The sequence below is a fragment of the Equus asinus genome, chromosome 6, assembly GCF_041296235.1.
Source record: "Equus asinus isolate D_3611 breed Donkey chromosome 6, EquAss-T2T_v2, whole genome shotgun sequence".
NCBI lineage: Eukaryota > Metazoa > Chordata > Mammalia > Perissodactyla > Equidae > Equus > Equus asinus.
In genome coordinates, this window is record NC_091795.1 from 70538820 (window position 1) to 70558668 (window position 19849).

Genomic DNA, 19849 nt, shown 5'->3' on the forward strand with positions numbered 1-19849 from the left:
TTCTCTATGTGATGATGAAATCAACTTGATACACTGTTGGTTTCGTTTTTCTCCGTTTGCTTTTGATTGATTGGGATTGCCTTTTCTAAATGTGAGTCTGTTTTTTAATACTGCAAAATATCTACATGCTGAAAGTTAAAATTATACAAAAGGTCTGAGCAGAGAAGTATAGCTTCCGTGTGCGTTATCCTCCCATTGTTGTTTGTATCTATGTATACTTGTATTCTTCCTCCCTTTCTAACAAAAAAAGGTAGCATACTATGCTTACTCTCTGACCTTGTATTTCTGGAGGCCATCCTTCTTTTTACAGCTGCATAACACTTCACTGTGTGCACATTCCAGAACGTATTCAACCAGTCCCCTATTGATGGACATCTGAGTTGTTTCCAGTCTTTGCTGTTACAGATAGGGCTGCAGTGAATAACCTTGAGCGTATGTCATTTCATAATTTTGGTAGTTATATTTAGGGTGGACTCCTAGAACTGTCATTGGTGGGTCAGAGGGAAAAGGCACGTGAAATTTTGCTTGACATTACAAAACCCTCCTCCACAGAGATGGTACCATTTTGAATTCCCATCAGCAATGTAGGAGAGTGACTGTTTCCCCAGAGCCTCACCAACAGGGTCTGTTGTCACGCCTGTGGATTTTTGCTTATCTGAAAGATGAGAAATGGTATCTCAGGATAGTTTAAATTTGCAATTCGCTTGTTATGAGCAACGGTGAACATATTTTCATTTGCTTTTCTTTTTCTGTGAAATGCCTGTTCATCTCTCTTGTCCATTTTTCTATCAGGTTATTGGGCTTTTTCTTTGAAGTTCTTTAATTGTTAAGGATATTAGCTCTTTGTCTGTGATATAATTTCCAATTATCTCTCCCAGCTTTTCATTTGCTTTTTGATTTTACTTACGATTTTTTTTTATTGCCATGGAGCCAAATTTATTAATCTTTTTTCTTATTACTTCTGGGTTTTGCCTCTCCTAGGTTATAAAATATTTTACCCATTTTTTTCCTATTATTTGTATGGTTTCATTTTTACATTTAGATCTTTGGCCCATTTGGAATTATTCTGGTTTTTAGTGTGCGAAATGAATTCAATTTTGTCTTTTTCCATATAACTATCCAATTGTATGGTATGGAATTATATCTGGGATATTTATTTCTGAGAAGATATAATGCAGGCCCAATAAAAATGTTTTTGGAACAAGTTTGTCCATAATTCATACTTAGGCAGTGAGACTATAAGTATTTGAGTGTCTACTATGTGCTGGAGGAAATTTAAAAAAAGCATAATCATCTCGATAGACATATCTAAAAGTCAAGTCGACTAACCTTGAGGGGAGTAGGGCCATGGAAAGAGTCAAATGAGTGCTGTAGACAGGGAGGGCGAAGAATTCAGGGAGGGAGAGATCTCCATTGGGGGGAGTGACCCTGGAGGCTTCAGGGAGGAAGCGTCTTCCGGTTAGTCCTTGGAGGATGAGTAGGAAGAAGACTGACAGGAAGAAAACAGAGGCACATCCAGGCAAGAACAGTATTGTGAGTAGAGGTCAATGGGAGCCCCTAAGGGCGTTTGGGGGACCAGGTAGGCAAAGCCGGTCAAATAAGGAATGCCTTGAACATCTGACACCGTTCACCGTGACTGCGAAGCAAAGCTCTCCGCTCCCTGTCTTTAGTCGCCTGGGACGGGAGCCTTTCAGAGGATCCAGTTACACGCAGAACCCCTCCCCAAGGAGCTCATTTCTGGAGGCAGAGCGCTTGCAGATGCTGAGACTTGCTGCGGCTGAGGCCCATGGGGAAAGAGACTGCCAGCGTTTGGATTTGATGCTGCTCTCAATCCTTCCATCTTGGCTGGCGCTCATGGTGTGAGGACCCCTGGGTCTGCACCAGGACACAGCCAGCCCTCCACGGATGGAAACACAACAGCTGCCTGGCAGGGCCGGCGGAGGCAGCCACCCAGGCTTGGATGGGCTTCTGCTTACAAGGCCTCTGGGCACGAATCTTCCTCCTCCTCCTCCAAGTATCAGAGTGAGCGATGGCATTTATGGGGGGGAGGGTCACGGGGAGAGGCAGGCAAGTCTAACGGCCTAAAACAGGCACCTCACCACCTGTCGCACACGAGCGCCTCAGTCCTTTGAGAGTTAGCGTAAAAACGGCCCTTAAATTCCCGGTTAATCGTTTTGATTTGGTGTGTGTGTTGGGAGGCTTTGTGGTGCTCCCTTCTCTATGACTCCCCGGAACCACATCTAGGCCCCACAGCCACACCTTTTCCTCTGGGCTGCCCCTGGATTGCAAAGGGTCCCCCTTTGCTATGTATTCTCCCATTCAGGACAGGGTGATACTGCTGGCTCACCTCCCAAAGGGATTTCTTTAGCTTCTTTAGGCAATCCATTTCCATTTTAAGCAACTCCTACTTAAGTCTAACCTAATGCTCTCATGCTGCAGAAATGGAAAATGCCTGAGTATACCTTTTTCCCTTAATTACAGGCTGGACTATTGTTCCCCTCAGAGAGCTACATGATGGGATGGACAGAGCATGGGTCTCAGGTCAGATGGAGCCCTGGCTCAGTCACTACCAGCTGGGAGACCTCAGGCAAGTGACTGAGCTCTGAGCCTCTTTCTGCTCCCTCGCCTGGCTGTAGTGCCTGGTTCATGCTCAGAAGGCTATGAAAATCAGTTACTTTGATATATTTGAAAGCCTTTGTTGGTGCAGCCCCTTGCCTTCTGTTTTGAGCCCCTTAACCTTAACCATCCTGTTTTCCAGCACTCTAATCTGTCCCCCTCTTTGAGTACATTGCTGTCCACTAAGGCACTGAGCTCCCCCAGAAGCCTCTTTTGATCCTGCACAAGAGAAATATTCCTTTCCAGGCAAGGTTTCTATACCACGAACTGGCTCTAGGCCCAAGGAGGCTGCCCCAGGAAGAGAGCGTTCCCTGGACGCTGCTCACAAAACAGGAGCAGACAGAGGCGCCTGTGTTTACAATCTTGTCCTCGGTTACCTGACACCAGTCTCCACGGGAATTAGCAAAAGACATCTCAAATTTCAGAGTACATATTTCTCTCTGAGGTCGAGCTGTCTATCTTCTCTCTCCATGGACCTGTACCACATCCTCCCAGAAATAAGTGACCCAGCCTCCTTGTGGAATGACCTGTACAGAGAGCATGCCTTCCTGAGTACAGGACGAGAACTGGGACAATACACGAGGGAGAGATGAGGCTCTTGTGAATTAAACAGGGCATACATAGCTGGTCAGGAGCCAAGTCATTAATCACTTCCCTTTGGGGCAGTCAGGAACTGTTTTTCTCTCACCTTTACCCCTCTCTTTTGCATCTTGCAATCCCCTTTGATAATCAAGATGGCGGTACAGGACAGCATGTACCCCAGGACCTCTCCATAACTTTAGTTCAATGTCTCCTTTCCTCCTTTGTCCTTGGGTAGCCACACTCACACCCAGCACACCCAAGTCTTCAAGTGCCCTGCCCACCCACCCCCCTCCTCCAGTCTCGTTTTCCCCTGGGGCTGGTTTTAGCCATTGTCCTACCCAGAGAACTTCATTGCATCTCACTATCTCAGCACCAAAGTGTTAACAAACTAATTTAATTAATGTTTCCAAGCTAAATGAGAGAAGACCAGGAGGTACTCCAGGTTTCCTGCTGCGTTCTCTGTATAGGTCCAGACACACCATCCCCGACTGTGATTCTGACATTGGGAATTTCTTATAAAGCAGAAGATGCTTTTGCGAGGGTGAGTCATTCAAGCACCCTCATATTATACTGGATACCAAAGTTTTCCAAAAATTAAAAACAAAATTATGAGATGACCATCATGCTCATAAGCAATAAACTGACTCCTGATTGGGACCGGTACTGTACTCAAGTATGACATAATAAAGATAATCTGATGCCTATTTAGTGATAGTATTTTAGAATTCCTTCCAGCCCGCATTATCATTAGCCATTGAGGAAGATTATCTTTTAATTTGACTTTTCTATGATAATGTATAGTTTCTGATAAGCTGTAGATTTTTTTCTCCAAAATGTAGAGTAGTGGTCTTCAAGGCGTGGTCCAGGAGCCAGCAGCATCAGCTTCACCTGGGAACTTGTTAGAAAGGCAAATTCTCAGGCCCCAGCCCACGCCTGCGGAATTAGAAATTCTGAGGTGGGGTGCTGCAGTCTGTGTTAGAACAAGCCCCTCAGGGGACTGTGCTGGGCACTCAAATTTGAGAACCGCTGGTGGAGAGTGACCCGTTAACCACTTAATAGTCTATCACCTGCTCTAGCTTGGAGCGGGGGCTTGTCCCTTTGCAGGGGGTCTCCCAGAGAAAATAAAATTCTTGTCAACTTTGTTTCTTTTCTAATCAACTTACCTTGTTATGCCTGGTAAGTGGAGATGTGAGCTGAGGTTGGGAAGAGGGAACCAGCCTTAGGAACAGCAAGAGATGCAGAGAGAACCCTTGAAAGGAACCTGCTTAGCCCAGCCGAGGGCTACGAGCAGAAGGTGCACCTGGGATTAGGTCCTGCCGAGTTTAAGCTGATCCACAAAGGAGGCTCCGTGTGCCTTGGCCTGCCCCTCTGTGCCCGTGAGGGCTGCTGGCCCCGCTGTCCCAGGACTAGGGACCTGTCTGATCTGCCTCTCCTTATTCATCAGTGGGATAAGAAGGGCCATATTAACACCATTTATTGGTGTGTGGTCTGGTTTTAAAGTAAGTCAGGAACAGGCCTTGTCATCCATAGGCATGGTCTACAAGGGTACAGACTTTCTCTTTTTTCTTTTTTGAGGAAGATTAGCCCTGAGCTAACTATTGCCAATCCTCCTCTTTTTGCTGAGGAAGATTGGCCCTGAGCTTCCGTGCCCATCTTCCTCTACTTTATACATGGGACACCTACCACAGCATGGCTTTTGCTATGCGGTGTCAGTGCCATGTCTGCACCTGGGATCCGAACAGGTGAACCCCAGGCCACTGAGAAGTGGAATATGCGAACTTAACTGCTGCACCACCGGGCGGGCCCCAGACTTTCTCTTGACTGAGAGGTGGTAAATAGAGAGAAAAAGTTGGAGTGATTTCTGCCAAAAGGAGGTGTTTAGAATCATAATGGTTCCCAATGACTGAGTCCTTCCTGCTATCGATGCGCCCACACCAGCTGATAGAGCCTAGTAAAATACCAGCAACATCACTGCATTTGCTATTCATGACCCTTCAAGAGAGGGACTATTATTAGCCTATTTTTAGATGAGAAAACTGAGGTTCAAAAAGGTTGAGTCACCTGTCTGTTAGAAGGGGACAGAATTGGTGCTTAAACTAAGCAGCCTCAAAAGGCCATGTGTTTAACCACCAAGCTGGACTCCCTCTCGTGGTCTGATGGACCAGAATCACCCTTTATTAGTTTTCCATGGACTCTCTGCTTCTCTGCCCCACCCGCGGGCCTTATCTTCTTGTCCCTCTCTCCTTCTTCCTTAGTTTGTCAGCATTCTTTTCTCCATCCTTACTGAGTGCTTTGTTTTCAGGGGTCTCTGTGGGCTACTCTTTGCCTGATCTATCTGTGAGTAACCCCAAAAAATGATCAAAGACAGAAATTTGTATTAAAATTTTTTTGGTATTCTCTTGGGCTTAAAAAACAATAGTTTTTGAATAATATTTATTTGCTGAATGAAGGACCAGCAAGTGAGTCCTTCATAGATGTTGATGGTGTCGGGCTAAGGTGGATATTATAAGTAAGCCAGTGGTCACTGAAGCCCCAGAGCAGTAATTTTCAAGTGAGTTTGGATAAGTGGGCCACACCCCCCAAGGGGTTGCATCTGAATCTGAGCCTGGCTGTTTCAACCCCTCTCTCCCACTCTGGTTCTGAATCCCCTGGGGCAGGGGCCAGGACACCGGTCTTTTTAAGAGGTCCCCAGTAATATTTAAGATTAGACCGGTTTGGGAAATGCTGGACTGAAGGAATAAACCTTGGTTCTCTCATTTTCTTGCACCACCAAATCGCCTATTTCAGAAGGTCCCTTTGGAAATCCTGAGGCCAGGGGTCCCAGGACCAAAATTTGAGAACATTGCTCTAGAGCCTATGTCCTCAAACTCGAGCATGCTTTAGAATCCCCCCAAAGCCTTGTTCAAACACAGACTGTGGGTCTGTCTCCCAGTGTCTGATCCAGTCAGTCTGGGGTGAGAGTGGAGAATTTGCATTTCCACTAAGTCCCCAGGTAACGCTGATGCTGCTGGTCCTGGGACCCCACTTTGAGAACTACTGTGCTAGATCATTCCATTGCATTAAAGAGTAGATTGGCCCTCGGCCCAGACCAGAGACCTTTCTTCCCTTCAAGCTAAGACGTATAACAATAGTAACACTCGACAGGCCAGGGCTTCCTCATAAATCACCAGGCTCCTTGAGCACCTCTGCTCTCACAAGGCACCGTGAGTGTTCTATTTTTTTTTTTTTTATTAATGTTATGATGGATTACAAGCTTGTGAAATTTCAGTTGTACATTTTTGTTAGTCATGTTGTGGGTACACCACTTCCCCCTCCGTACCCTCCCCCCACCCCCCCTTTTCCCTGGTAACCACCGATCAGATCTCCTTCTCAATATACTAATTTCCACCTATGAGTGGAGTCATATAGAGTTCGTCTTTCTCTGACTGACTTATTTCGCTTAACATAATGCCCTCGAGGTCCATCCACATTGTTGTGAATGGGCCAATTTCGTCTTTTTTTATGGCTGAGTAGTATTCCATTGTGTATATATACCACATCTTCTTTATCCAATCATCAGTTTCTGGGCATGTAGGCTGGTTCCACGTCTTGGCTATTGTAAATAATGCTGCGATGAACATAGGGGTGCAACGGACTCTTGAGATATCTGATATCAGGTTCTTAGGATAGATACCCAGTAATGGGATGGCTGGGTCATAGGGTATTTCTATTTTTAACTTTTTGAGAAATCTCCATACTGTTTTCCATAGTGGCTGTACCAGTTTGCATTCCCACCAACAGTGTATGAGGGTTCCTCTTTCTCCACAACCTCTCCAACATTTGTCGTTCTTGGTTTTGGATGTTTTTGCCAATCTAACGGGGGTAAGGTGATATCTTAGTGTAGTTTTGATTTGCATTTCCCTGATGATTAGCGATGATGAACATCTTTTCATGTGTCTATTGGCCATATTCATATCTTCTTTTGAGAAATGTCTGTTCATGTCCTCTGCCCATTTTTTGATCGGGTTGTTTGTTTTTTTGTTGTTAAGCAGTGTGAGTTCTTTGTATATTATGGAGATTAACCCTTTGTCGGATAAGTGGCTTGTAAATATTTTTTCCCAATTAGTGAGCTGTTTTTTTGTTTCAATTCTGTTTTCCCTTTCCTTGAAGAAGCTCTTTAGTCTGATGAAGTCCCATTTGTTTATTCTTTCTATTGTTTCCCTCAACTGAGGAGTTACAGTGTCCGAAAAGATTCTTTTGAAACTGATGTCAAAGAGTGTACTGCCTATATTCTCTTCCAAAAGACTTATTGTCTCAGGCCTAATCTTTAGGTCTTTGATCCATTTTGAGTTTATTTTGGTGTGTGGTGAAAAAGAATGGTCGATTTTCAATCTTTTGCATGTGGCTGTCCAGTTTTCCCAGCACCATTTGTTGAAGAGACTTTCTTTTCTCCATTGTAGGCCCTCTGCTCCTTTGTCGAAGATTAGCTGTCCATAGATGTGTGGTTTTATCTCTGGGCTTTCAATTCTGTTCCATTGATCTGTGGACCTGTTTTTGTACCAGTACCATGCTGTTTTGATCACTGTAGCTTTGTAGTATGTTTTGAAATCGGGGATTGTGATTCCGCCGGCTTTGTTTTTCTTGCTCAGGATTGCTTTAGCAATTCGTGGTCTTTTGTTCCCCCATATGAATTTTAGGATTGTTTGTTCAATTTCTGTGAAGAATGTTCTTGGGATTCTGATTGGGATAGCATTGAATCTGTATATTGCTTTAGGTAGTATGGACATTTTAACTATGTTTATTCTTCCAATCCATGTGCAAGGAATGTTTTTCCATCTCTTTATGTCATCGCCTATTTCTTTCAAGAAAGTCTTGTAGTTTTCATTGTATAGATCCTTCACTTCCTTGGTTAAGTTTATCCCAAGGTATTTTATTCTTTTCGTTGCGATTGTGAATGGGATAGAGTTCTTGAGTTCTTTTTCTGTTAGTTTATTGTTAGTGTATAGAAATGCTACTGATTTATGCACGTTAATTTTATACCCTGCTACTTTGCTGTAGTTGTTGATTATTTCTAATAGTTTTTCTGTGGATTCTTTGGGGTTTTCTATGTATAAGATCATGTCGTCTGCAAACAATGCGAGTTTTACTTCTTCGTTACCTATTTGGATTCCTTTTATTTTTTTTTCCTGCCGAATTGCTCTGGCCAGCACCTCCAGTACTATGTTGAATAGGAGTGGTGAAAGTGGGCACCCTTGTCTTGTTCCTGTCCTCAGAGGGATGGCTTTCAACTTTTGTCCATTGAGTATGATGTTGGCTGTGGGTCTATCATATATGGCCTTTATTATGTTGAGGTACTTTCCTTCTATACCCATTTTACTGAGGGTTTTTATCATAAATGGGTGTTGGATCTTGTCGAATGCTTTCTCTGCGTCTATTGAGATGATCATGTGGTTTTTGTTTTTCATTTTGTTGATGTAGTGTATCACGTTGATTGACTTGCGGATGTTGAACCATCCCTGTGTCCCTGGTATAAATCCCACTTCGCGAGTGTTCTATTTACTGTTGAAAGTAGGTGCTGGGAAACTTGGGTCCTGGGATTCCAGTTACAACCCAGGCACGGACTTGGTGAATGACACAGGGAAGCCATTTATCTTTCTCTGGCCTGATTTCCCCCTCATTTGCGGAAAGCGACATCTTGAGAAGATGAAATGAGAGAATAAATTCAAACACATTCAGAAAAAGTTTAAAGCTTTGGGTACAAATATTGGCCATTATCCTTGGTCTCCACCTGGGGAGATGAAGACTGTGGTTCCTGGGTCTTGGTCTTCAAGAACTTGTGGGGTGACCTGGGGCCGGTGGTCAGGCTTCCATTTCTTCATCTGTCAAATGCAGGGACGGGTTTGCGTGGTCACTTGCAGCTGGAAGATCATGGGATTTCAATTCGGACCCCAGCCCCTGAGATCGGCTTCATTCTTCTGTCAGTTTATACAGAGTTTTGTTTCTACTCTTCTTCAGATTGTAATCTAGGTTTGGGATAGCAAACACTCGATTTAAAATATCTGGAATTGGAGCAAGTGGGAGGAAAAAGTGTTAGGGTCATTTAACACAAAACAAGGCCAAACAAAAACAAAAAGCAAGGAAAATGTGGCCGTGGCCCTCTGCAAACTGGCCCGACTTCTCCCGACCACAGTGGAGGCTCCAGGACGCAGGTGAGCGCAGAGCAAAGGGAACCAGGCATCCCAGCCGAAGGTGGGTGAGCGAGTAGAACCCCTCCCTCTCTTTATACAGGGCTGTACACCTCACAGGGCTCTGAGCCTCACAGCCAGCCTGGGGAGGAAGGCAGAGCAGGTAGCAGAATCCCTATTTCCCCCGGAAGGAAACTCTGGCTCTGAGAGGTCAAAGGAATTTCCCATAGTCCTCTGGACAGGACTGTTAGGTGCTTGGCTTGGGTTCAGCTCTTTCATGCAGCCTGGGGGTCCAGAGAACCAGGGTCTCTTTTATGAGTAAGCCCAGAGAAAGACCTGGATCACTAGCAGCTCCTCAGTGAAGGGACAAACCCGACCGGCACTGGGGATGGAGGCAGGTGAAACAAAGTTCTCTGGAGACAGGCACAGAGGATCCCAGACTGGAGAAGGACTGGCTCCTGTGGGTGCCCTGGGGCACAAAGACCCCCTGAGTCCTAGTCAGGCTTTCGTAGGAGTTTATTAAATTTAATTCTGAAGTAAACTTGATAATCTGAGCTAAACAGAGCTAGACCCGGAATGGAATCTCTACAAATTGAGTTGCTTCCCCATGCTTTCTTGTGGTTGGCAAGTTGCATTTAAAATTGTCTACTGATTGCTTTAACATTCATTCTCATTCATTGATATATTTGCTCGTAAGTTCTTCCATTTATAAAGGCAGAGCTCTGTCCCAGTGGCCACTGCCTGGGTGGGAAGAGCAGGCTGTTGGACAGCAAAGGCTGGGAGTAGGGGACAAGGGGCTGCTGCTGCATCAGCCTTAATCTGGAGAGCAATTTTTGGTTGTTGGGGAGTGATATGATAATTAGTGAGAAGTCATTAGAGTATATAAAATATGAACATCTATGAAAACTAATTTTTACAGTAGTTAGCGACTGACTGATAGTAAGATAGAATATTTAGCCAAGATCACCAGAATCATAGGACAATTGACGTGCAATTGTATTATAACTGTCTACTTACTTATCCACAGCTGCGCCCAGACTTTAGGTGCATTTGGGTGGGGCCATCTTTGTCTTTTCATAGATATTGTCTCACTGCTACTAGAGTTGGTATTTAACAATTATTTCTTGAATTAAACTATTGAATGCAGTTGATGATAGAAGTGAATTCACTTAAAAATTTCATCTTCTGGATGAACTGATTTCATCTTAAATCCATTTTGTAGCAAAGTAGAGATAAATATGTTAATTAGTGAGTGACTAAGTAAACCAATGATCAAAGTAGTAAATGAAACAAATTCATCAGTAGCCTCTTGACTTGTCCTGATGGAATGAGGCTCTGGGCATCCTCTGCTCTAAAGACCATTTTGGGCCCTGCAGAGATCCATAGTAGTCCAGCCCAATTTTGATGGAGACCAAAAGGAAGGAGACCAGGGTCATCAGCTTGAATCACACATGAGCCACTTAGTTTTGCTTTGCCTTGTGGCCCAGGCTGCGACATGGAACCAGACCCAAGTCAAACTGGTCCTGACAGATGATGGCATGAGCAATGTTTGTCTTCTTAGAGATCCTCTTTATGGAGTGATTTCTCCTCCTTCTCACAAGGGCCAGAGCCATGCTCCATGTCCCAGGAGTGTTTCCATCACAGGATGACTATGTCCCACATGTCAGCCTTTCCCTCAATTTGAATCTCCAAAGGCCTCCTCCCATGTATTCTGCTGTGCTTTGTGGACAATGAGTAGGACCCAGGTAACCTAAAGGGAACGATCTTCAAGAGAGAGACTCTCATGGTATGAATGTCAGACATAACTGAAAGCCAGAAGAGAAGGCATTTCTGGGAAGATGGGCCACCACTTGCTTCCTTCTATAGGTCAGTTGTTTATGTGCTAGACACTAGGCCACATGCTGTAAAAGATTAAAAACAGACAGACAGACAGACACACACACACAAAAACACTTTCCCCTCCAGAACCTTATAAATGAACAGAGGGAGCCATACAAATGCATAGGTTATTATAATAAAGTCAATCTATAACAAGAACAGTCCTTTTTTGTTTGAATAAGGATTTGCTGATTCCTATCAATAGCCTCTCTTGCCCCTCTTTTCTTCCCATTAACCTTTCTTTCCTGTCTACTTTTATCTGATTGTACTTTCCAGCTCATGAACATTATACAGAACGGCAGTTCCTATGAAAAACAAGAACAAGAAAAACAATAGCTTTTCAGTCAATTCGTGGTAGCAGGAAAACACTAGAGACTGGAAAGGTCATGTGAGTCAGTGAACTGTTGCTCCTGGCAATTGAAATACTTAATTTGTCATCTGAAAAAGAGAGGTCAGGACTGCCCTGGAGCTCGGTTAAAAACCGTGGGGTTACCTGAGGCCTGGGACTAGGTTGTCAGGACAGGAGAAGGCAAATGACCTGGTGGGGCCCAAGCAGCAAAGGCTCCCAGGAAGGATACAGCTTCTTATCTCTGCCCTTCTGCATCCTGCATCTGACTTTGGGAAGTTGCTTCTCTGAACCCTGGTTTCTTCATTTGCAGCATGGCTGTAATATCTTCTCTATCCACCTCACAGAGTTGTTGTAAGGATAAGATGAGTTAACGTGTGTACATAAATTCCATCCTGAGCACACAGCCCCGTACTTAGCGGCTGCTCATTTCAGTGGAACTCACATTTCTTGGTTCACTGGAAAAAAGGTGAGATTGGCAAGTACCTGACACCCCATTAAACTAGAAAAGTGATTCAATGATTTCCCCACAAACCTTCCAAAGACTCAAACAGCTTTATCAGGCATCCACTTTGGTGCAATGTATGTGATTTAATTTAATCATCGCAACAACCCCACTAGGGAGGTGTTTTCTTCTCCCTTAGAGGGAGGGAGAAACCAAAGCTCAGAAGAGTTGACTATACCGTGCCTGAGATCACATGGGGATTTGAACTACTATCTATATGACTCGAATCATATTCATTTATCACTGTGCCCCACTGGCTCACAGCTTTGTTGGCTATGAAAATAAAACCTAGGTCTTCTCATTACGTCATCAGGACCCTATATACCTAATTAGGCTGTGGAGAAATGAGAGAGGAGATAATGGGATCTCTGGAAAAGTCACCTCTCCTCAGGACTGTTTTGTGGAGAGAGCTGAGGGCCGATGAGAGGCCTGTGTATTTATCCTCTCTCTCTTTCTCCAGTATCTACTTAGGATGACCTCAAAGCCGACAGTCCACAGAACACATCTTCTTGTCCTCACACAGATCTCTCAAACTCACCCAACTGCCCCTCTAGCAGTCAGGCCAGATGGACACTTCAGGTGGAACTTAGTTGGGGAACAGCTTGAGAGCTGGGCAGGGTGGGGGTGAGTTGGGGGGCAGGCTTCCCTCTAACTCCCTTTCTCGATGCAGTGCTCCCTCCTCCTTCTGGCCTGCTTTCTGATGTCTATCCCCAAGGCCTTTTCAAGTAGGGAGAGTGGAAGGATAGAGTGGATGCGGCCAATTGAAAAGCGACATCCTCTAATCAGGTCATCCAGGCAGCCCCTTGTCTAACCCAGCTGGCTCTGAGCCTTTTGCCTGGGGACCATTCTGTTTTGTAACAGTAAAGCTGACCTCAAGCTAGGCCATTCTGTCCAGATCCTTGTTTGATCTAAACAAGCACAACAGCTATCTCCTGGGAGAGTGCTGTCTTGCTGGCAGGTCTCCAGAAGAGGGCATCGCTGTTTAGCCAGGAGAGTCAGCAAATGGCCTCTTCCTCTGCTTGCATAACAAAGGGTAAGCCCCTGCTGATGGATTTTCCTAAGAAACAGAAGCATCCAGATTTTCTAGAGATGTGTAGAAAAGAGGCTCATACAATTTATAAGAGAATGCCTCAAGGTTGCTAAATAGAAGATCATTGTACAAAAATTGATTTGCATTTATTTGGGGTGTGTGTGTGAGGAAGATTGGCTCAGAGCTAACATCTGTTGCCAATCTTCCTCTTTTTGTTTGAGGAAGATTGTCGCTGAGCTAACATCTGTACCAATCTTCCTCTATTTTATGTGGGATGCCGCCACAGTATGACTTGACGAGCAGTGCTAGGTCCATGTTCAGGATTGGAACCTGCGAACCCCGGGCCACAGAAGTGGCGTTTGCGAACCTAAGTGCTAGGCCACCCGCCCAACCCCTGATTTGCGTTTTTATGGTCAATCACTGTTAGAAAAAAAAGCTTTTTAAAGTTAACATCTGTAAGAGAAACAAAAGCTTATAAGGGACCAGAAATAAAGCTAATGAAATGTATGAATGATCTTTATGATGAAAATTACAAAACTTCATTTATTTAGGTATTCTTCAATAGATAGATAAGTTGTGTTCATGATATAAAGATTTACTGTCATTTCAGTTTTTCCTAATTTAATCTATAAATTCCATGTGACTCCAACCAAATCCAGGCAGGGCTTTTTGTGTAGCTAGACAAGATGATTTTAACCTTGCTGTGAAAAAAGCAAAGGGCCAGAATAGTTATTAAATTTTGAAAAAAACAAGGTGAGTGACTTGCTCTACAAAGTTCTAAGACATTAAACTAAGGCAGCGTGGTGTTAGCCCAGAAAGAGACAAATAGACCAACAGAATGGAACAGATGGCCCCCAAGATCCTTGGACATGTAATGACTTGATATATTACAGATAGAACATGTAGATCCATAGAGAAAGGATGGACTATTCAGTTAGCGGCACTGGGAATTTGGCAACCCATATAGAAAAACAAAAACAACCCATTAAATTCCAGGTGGAAAATTTGGAAAGCAGAACTTTAGGACTTCTGGCAGAAAATATAGAAAACTTTCAAGATCACAGTGTAGGCAATAAACTCTGAAAACACAAAAAGTGCTAACCATGAAGAAAAATAGTGGTAAATCTGTTTGTATTAAAATGCAAAGCTTCTTTTCATCAAAAGACACCATAAGGGAAAAATAAAAAAAGGGCAAGCACAAACTGGGAGAAGACGTTGGCAATGTGGCAGATCAGTGTCCCTTCAAGAGAGGAACACCTGGCAGGTGTGTGATTGGCTGACATCCTGGAACTGCCACACCTTGGAGATCCAGCACAGTGTTCAAGCTGAGGCCATGCTCTCCCTGGCCTGATCTCCACTAACGACTCAGCATGGTAGGAGAACCAGAGCTGAACTGTTCCTGCCCCATGTCAGACTCCTTTGAAAGGCAAACTTTCTTCTGGGCCTCCCCATTAGCCTGGCGGAGACTGTCTCAGCACTGCCCTGCAGATGAAGGATCTTCCTCCCCAATCTTCTTATCTTCTCTCTCCCTTCACAGGTCTCGAGATCTGCGTTGGGGTCTGAAGGCTCTTCCCGGCCACTCCTGCTCCCTTCCCCCTTTAGAAGCATTATCCCCAATAACTGTCTTGCACTTCTAATTCCCCCTTGGTGTCTGCTTCTTGGAGGACCTGAAGGGACAAAGCCTATAAATAACAAAGGACTAGTATCCAGAATGTATATGTAAAAACAAACAAACTATAGACTGATGAGATAAAAGCAAACAACTAAAAGAAAATTAGGTGAAAGACACGAACAGGCAATTCACAGAAGAAGAACTCTAAAAGGCAGATAAATACACAAAAAGATGCTCGATCTCACTAGTAGTCATGGAAATGTAAATTACAGCAAACCAGACACCATTTTCTACCTGTAAGACTGATAAAAACCAAAAACTTTTGCTGAAGTATTGGGGAAGATATGGAGCAACAGGAACACAGGTGACGTTGGTGAGAGTGTAAATTGATGCGACCGTTTGGGATGGTAGTTTAGTAATAACTCCCTTAGTAAAGATGAGGAAGTACTTACCCATCAGTTCCACTTAAGAGACTTTCCCATGTGTGCATAAGGAGTCATGCAGGAGATTATATTGCGGAATTATTTGAAAGAGGAAAAGGACCAAGAGCAACCTAAATGTCCACCAAGAGAAAAATGGATGAATACGTTGTGGAATAGATGTGCCATGCGCTGTCATATAGCTGTGAAAATACACAAACCAAAGCAAAAAGTTCCACATGGAATGGAAGTGAAAGACTGACTTTTGGCTGTGAAAGTCCTAGTAATATTTATTTTATTTATTAAAAATATATATATTTTTTAAAAAAACAGAGAAAGAGAGGGAGAAAAAGAGACACTTGTTTATCCTCTAGCCTACAGGAACTAAGTTGACAAGTACTTTTGACCTGATCTGTCTTGGCCACACCAACTCCCGAAGGAGACTAATTATGGTTTTGTAAATCTTTTATCTATTAAAGACAGATGGAAAAGAGTCGTTTGTTAAATTTTTCTCAGCAGTCCCAACGACGCTTGGAGTTGCTACAAGTTTGGTGGTACTGTCTTAAATGTCTGCTTGAGTGGGCCTGGCATTTGGGATATAAATGGGAGGGGAGAGGGATGGGGAAGGGGCTTTGGTGGGGGAAGAGGAGAGGCAGGAGTGGGAGGGCTGGGGGGCCCCCCAAGTGTGCCCCCTGCTGGGGAGCTGCCACACTGGCTCTACCTTCATCTAGCATAAGGCTGACAGCCCAGCTGCTGCCTCATATATGCAATCCTGGAATTCTTATGATGTTGCAGGAATCCAGCTCTGGCCGTGATGAAATTACAGACAGCAGGGTCCCGCCTCGCCTATGTGACCTGAGAGGGGAAACCTCTCTTCTGGATCCCAGCTTTGGAAAGGCTCCCAGGCCTCTCTGCCAGGGCCTTGTCCCCAGTTGCCTTCCTAATCTGGAACCAAATGGCAATCACTGAACTGTTTACTGGCCCCTCTCTTACCATAGGAAAGCATCCCTCTGTGGCCTTTGTCACTACAATCAAGTCAGCAATAGGTAATAGACACTAAGAAAGAGCAACACCTGGGCTAGGGGTATAAATTTTCAATCAAAAACAGTGTTATTTTATTTCATTTTAAAAAGTCTTGTTAAGAAAATATTTGCTGGGCCTCACAACGAACATGCTTGGGGGACAGCATGGATCCAGGTTCTGACCTTGTCCTCAAGACAGCTCAGAGGAGAAGATAGACAAGTGAACAGGCAGTTACACAAGGGTGAGATAAAGGCCAGGACAGATAAGAGCAGGGGACATGGGCCCCTGGAGCTGGATCTAACCTAAATCTGGAAGTCTGAGAAGGCTTCCTGGGAGAGGATAACTCCCCTGGGACCTGAAGGACCAGGACCCAGCCAGGTGCTCTGTGTAGGGGGTTGGAGGGGAGTGAGTGTGACTGTTAGGATGGTACAGAGAGAACCTTCCAGACAGAGCAAATAGCCAGGAAAGGCTTGCTGTCAAAGAGCAAGGGTGAAAGGAGATAGCAGGGCCAAGAATGGTTTGGTGGGAAATACTGGGGCCAGGGAGACCAGGTGAGAGCGTGGGAAGGAAGGCATCCTCTCCCTCAACGAGTCTATGCGAAGACGCTCCCTTCCCTCCCCTCCCCTCCCCTCCTCTCTTTCTTCCTTCTCTCCCTCCTGTTTTCTTCTCCCGCTTTGTTAAATGCTTCATGATTCTTCTATGCTCTGGCAATGTATTGGTGACTCCAGATGAGAGATGCTGGTGGCAGTGGTGTTGGGATGGGGAGAGTTGTGTGGTAGGCAGAATAATCACCTAAATGGCAGAAAAAAGAGTTCATTTCCAAATCCCCAGAACTTGAGAATCTTACCTTATGAGGCAAAAGGACTCGGCTGATGTGATTAAATTAAGGATTTTGAGATGGGGAGATTAACCTGGATTATCTGGGTGGACTGAAGGTAATCACAAGAATCCTTAAAAGATGGAAGAAGAAGGCAGAAGGTCAAAGTCAGAGAGAGATTTGAAGATGCTGTGCTGCTGGCTTTCAAGATGGAGGATGGGGCAAGAGCCAAGGAATGCAGGCAGCCTCTAGAAGCTGGAAAACATCAAGGGTATTGATTCCCGCCAAAGCCTCTGGAAGGAGCACAGCCCTGCCTTGATTTTAGCCCAGTGAAACCCATTTTAGACTTCTGACCTCCAGAACTGTAAGAAAATAAATTTGCATTGTTTTAAACCACTAAATTTGTAGAAATTTTTTACAGCAGCAATAGGAAACCAATACAACGTAAGTAGATTCTAGAGTGATTTAGTAAATAGTTCAATTAGAGAGAGAGTGAGAGAGAGGCCTCACGGGATTTCTGGGTCAGGCATCAAGGAGAACTCAGGTACCAGTCCCTGAGCCAGGGTCTGTTGGAGAGGGCTTGGGGGAGGAGGGATGGTGATGACATATTCAGTTTGACACACTAGGTTTGAGCCTCCACAGGGTTCAAAGTAAAGATGTCCAGTGAGCAGTTGTTTCCAGGAGAGAGACACTGGCCTGGAGACTGGTAATTAAAGTCACGGGCTGGGTTGAGATGACCCACAGAGAGTGACACTGAAAAGAGAACTGAGCACAGAGCCCGACATTTGAGGGAAAATCTCCTTACAGGGGGAGACAGAACAGAGCATCCCTCCAGTGGGCGTTCTTTTTTGTTCTGTAAACCTTTCTATTCTTGTGTTCTCTTTGCCCCCAGGGTTCTTATAAAACTTCCCCTTGTGTACACATGGGCAGATTTCGGCTCTGCACTGTCGAAGAAAATAATCCATAACCAATCTATAAATGAAAATTTGGGAGAGTTTATTCTGAGCTAAAATGTGAGGACCATGGCCCGGGGCCTTTTTTCCTGAAGGAAGAAAGGGCACCAAAGAAGTGAGGTACACAGAGTGGTTATATACCCCCAAAGAGGATGCTTTACATATGATTGAAATGTCCCTCCCACAATAGTCACAAGATTGCCCTGTCGGCACAGCACTTGATGGACACAGCAGGTAGTGGGTCTGCTATCCCAGCGGGCTGGGGACACAGCAGGAAGCAAGTCTGTTGTCTCAAGCTGGGTGGTCACAGGTGAGCGCAGCAATCAGTTCCTAGCCTAAGAAAAGATGCTTAATCCTTAAGGGAATGCCAACGTTGGGAGGGGGAGGGAAGTTGCACCTTTATCTCAAGGGCCTTTGTTCTTACCATAGGGAATGTCTAAAGCAGGTATATGATGCATGCTCAACGGCCACGGTCAGGCCCTTTTGGAAGAACAAGGTCAGGCCGAATTAGGTTTACACCAAATGGCTTCCTCATATACTCCAATATATCCTATTGCTTGCCATTTCTCTTTGTCAGCACTCACGGACTTTCCCTTTTATCCCTGTCCATGCCCTCTCAGACACAGAGGGCTGTGTGCAGGGGCTTTAAAATGTTGCTGGGCCCCAGATCCCGCTCTTTCTTCAAGCAGAGCAGCCGCCCTTGGACTGGCTGGGAATGTTAGGGTCTGAATACAGCCGTATTTGCATGGCACAGCGTACCCTGCGTCTAAGCTAGGCCAGCTCTCGCAAGCAGCATCCTCACTGACCCACAAAGGCCTCAGCGCCAGCTGGTTGTCTGGGCAGCCTCCCGACCTCCCTTCTCCCCGCCCTTCTCAGTCCATTCAGTCCCGGCCTCTTCTTACCTGCTCTCTTCTCTCTGGTTTTCCTGCTCAGATTTTGGCCCTGTCAGAAGGAGGCAGCCTTGTTGGCTTTGCTCCTAGCATTTGAAACTTAGCTTAATTTTACTCTTTCAGGTTAGAGAACGCCAGCGACACTCCTCTGCTTTTGCACATACTGTTCTCTTTGCCTGGAATGCCCTTCTGGAAAGAACCATTGGGTCTGCCTGACAACTTTCAAAGCACTTCTGCAGGATTTTTGTACCCTGGAGACTGTTTCGTTTTATGGATCACAGGGATTGTAAAGGACCGTTTACTGGCCAGGGCGCCTCTTCTTGACCACGAGCTCCTTGTGAACAGGGACACGGGTTTATTTATTTTGGTATCTCCAGCACCTAACAGAGTAGGACGTGGTTCAATAAATGGTTTTGTTGAACTGAACTGAACCCTTCTGGATTGTGTCTCTATATCTTCATCCTGACAGCTAGGTGAGCTTACACAGGCAGGCGGATTTTTCCTGACTGGCAGAGCACTAATTAGCAACAGGTGAATAGCAGTGCTCAAACCCACGTGCTTCTCTTACATAAGGAACCCTTCTCCTCCTCAGGGAGCTGTCTCTAGGCGCTATGCAAGAGCCCCAGTCGCCTCCTCATCTCCACCAGCCAGAGGCTGCTGGGATCCCAGATCTTGGCCTCCTTGACAGATACCTGTCTTTGGCTTCACACATCTTGCTTGACAACGTGAGCCAGCGAGGAAGGAATCACCTCTGTCTTGGAGTGCTTTGGCAGGCCTGGAAGCCAGATGGAGAGAGCCAGTCAGAATGTGTGGCTGGGGGTGGGAGGGAGTGGGGCTAAAGGGCAGCTGATGTGTAACTGAGTCTCCAGGGCTATAAAATTCCATTTTCCCTGGGGAACGGGCAGGCAGGGTGGGGTGGGGGGGGGGGGGGGCGGAGGTGGGGGGTGGGATTCAGTGTTGGAGAAAGCTAGAATAATTGAACCTGAAAATGAAAAGGAAATGGGGAAGCATGTG

General features: G+C 45.1%; 2 long non-coding RNA genes across 2 annotated transcripts in view; one reads left to right on the forward strand and one right to left on the reverse strand.

The window, feature by feature from the left end:
- Positions 1-532: 532 nt before the first annotated feature.
- Positions 533-14795, forward strand: LOC139045544 (uncharacterized). The gene is made up of 3 exons (XR_011504093.1): positions 533-2022; positions 2482-2587; positions 14659-14795. It is a non-coding gene; the product is annotated as an uncharacterized lncRNA (long non-coding RNA).
- LOC139045543 (uncharacterized) overlaps positions 2600-19849 on the reverse strand; it is a 36644-nt gene continuing 19394 nt past the window's right edge. Inside the window, exons 4-5 of the long non-coding RNA XR_011504092.1 lie at positions 10380-19610; positions 2600-9236 (exon numbers count right to left, since the gene is read on the reverse strand). This is a non-coding gene — a long non-coding RNA (uncharacterized lncRNA). The remainder of the gene's footprint in view (positions 9237-10379; positions 19611-19849) is intronic.